The 2,459-nt window shown below is 29.0% G+C and overlaps 1 protein-coding gene across 2 annotated transcripts in view; it reads left to right on the forward strand.

The window, feature by feature from the left end:
- Positions 1-941: 941 nt before the first annotated feature.
- The window catches only part of LOC106873131 (oocyte zinc finger protein XlCOF6), a 14,354-nt gene continuing 12,836 nt past the window's right edge, over positions 942-2,459 (forward strand). Inside the window, exon 1 of one of the 2 annotated variants that reach the window (XM_052972811.1) lies at positions 942-1,004. The gene's annotated coding sequence lies outside the window, so the exon portion shown is untranslated. Of the gene's footprint in view, positions 1,005-1,725; positions 1,960-2,459 lie in introns of those variants that run through there. The other variant, XM_014920358.2, reaches the window with a different exon arrangement.

The following is a 2,459-nucleotide window of genomic DNA, read 5'->3' on the forward strand; positions in this document are numbered from 1 at the left end:
AAGGGATGCAGTACACTTAGAGTATGATGCTATATATATATATATATATATATATATATACATACAAAATTATGTGTGTGTGTGTGTTTGTATTTCCCTGTCTTGGCATTGCACGATAGCTGTAAATTAGCATTACCATCACACAAACATGTGAGGATTGGCAACTAGAAGGGCATCTAGCCATAGAAAATCTGCTTCAACGAATTCCGTCCGACCCAAGTGAACGTCAAAACAAGGATGATGGTGACGTGTGCCTATGTGTGTTTATGCATGCATGGATATAAAAGTATAAGATCTATATATACACAACTAAATATATAGATATATATCTACATATATACATACACCAAGATATCATTTTAAAAATATATATAAATTTATCACACACAGATTTCTATATTTAGTTTATATACACAAATTTTGTAAACATATCAATTTATACATGTATATATTATATATGCCTATAATTTCTGCGTATATATGAGTATATATATATATATATACACAAATTATATATATACATTTATATATATTTCATATATATAAATACATACGTACGTATATATTCACAAATTATATATATATAGTACATATTTATAAATTTTGTGAACAGATATATCAATTTATACGTATATATATGTATATAATTTTGTGTGTAAATCAATATAAATACATACGTACGAGTATATACACAAATTATATATATATATATATATGTATATATATATATACAGAAAGGTCTATTTTACATAAATTTACGTTTCATAAATATATTTTCTGACATAAATATCATAAATTCACGTGTATTAGTTTTACGTTAAAGATATATGTGAGTGTGCATATAACAATTTATTAGTGTAATATGCATACATACACACGTGTGTGTTTGTCTATATATATATATATATATATATATATAAAACACATATACACATATGAACGTGCATGTTTGTATGTGTATTCAATAAAACAAATTTATATACAAATATCAATATACAGATGTGGTAAGGAAGAATTTTTAGTTACCTTGTCATATGTGTTAATTTAAGGGGAGTTTTGAAATAATTCTTTCAACTGTTTCTATTGTTGTGTATTTTCATTCGTCTTTTTCGAAATCGGTTAATTAATTCAGCAACACATATACTTTGAATAACACAGTTTTGTCCTCTCAACTCTCACTATAAATATTATTACTATTATGACTATTACTATAATTCCGATTGCTCAACCATTCATCACAAGAAAACGTTTTTAAGACAATGTAAACAGATCAAGGCATTTTTGTCTGGTTTTTAAAGGTTTCGACCAGGGATTTTTTTTCTTCTTTCTTTCTCTTTTGTTTCCTTGCTGTTTTTTTACAAATATAAGCGTAATGCAATGTCTTTCATAGCCATATCTCACCATATATCTTAGTGATACAATAAAGCGTAGAAATATTTCGTTAATTTCTAGATAAGTTAGTATTAAAAAAATTACTTTATCAGAGAAGAGAGAAAAAAAATTTTGACTTGGAGACACACAGACAGATAAAGAAGAGCCGGTGTCGGCGGTGAATAGTTATGTATAAAAACAAGTCCGATTTCCTTTGGTGACGTACATAAAGAATCGGGAAAAATTCTATTGTTTATATCTCTGAGAAAAGACAATATATTTCTTTATACATACATTTTATTTCTATATAGTTGGTTTATGAGTGTATTTTCATTAAACATAATTAAACAGTGTTTGCTGACTGCAAGTTTGCAATCTTACACAACTAATGTCATTATAGATTTTTATCTTTGCGTATGTCAGTGTAAAACTAAATAAATAAGGGTGTGCATATATATTTTTACGTATGTCTATTTACCAATGTGTATGTATATGTGCGTGGATGTACGCCACACCCTCCCTCCCTCTCTCAGCTTTCATTTATCGTTCCGCCTCTCATTTGCCGACTACAACCACATCGCTAGCAAGGTAAGTACGAGAAACATCATTTGTCATTCACAAACATATTTATTACATTAGAGACCCACAATATTTGCATTTTTTCAATGCTTTTTTCCCCTCCGAAAAAAAGAACACAAAACAATTGATAAATGAAAACAAAATCACTGAAATAATTTAATCTTTCCACTTAAGTAAATTGACAATTCCAACGAAATTTGGAGGAAGGCATGGCTGGGGCTTAACTGAGGAAACCTAAAACCATTTAAAATGGGGCAGTTTTCCTTCGAATTAGGGAGAGTGAGGTAAAGGGAATACCTCATGTTTAATTTCAATGCACAAACAGATAATGATAGTGGAGATGATGTTGATGACAAAAATGAGGGTAGAGCGGTGGTGGTGGTGGTGGTGGTGGATTTCATGATAATGACGAAAGTGGTGGGGATGCAATAATTTAAAGATATATATATGAATACACACATACACTATCAAATATATATGGGAAGAGATAAAAAGACAGACACAGAAAT

This window comes from Octopus bimaculoides, chromosome 14 (assembly GCF_001194135.2).
Source record: "Octopus bimaculoides isolate UCB-OBI-ISO-001 chromosome 14, ASM119413v2, whole genome shotgun sequence".
In the NCBI taxonomy this organism is placed as follows: Eukaryota; Metazoa; Mollusca; class Cephalopoda; order Octopoda; family Octopodidae; genus Octopus; species Octopus bimaculoides.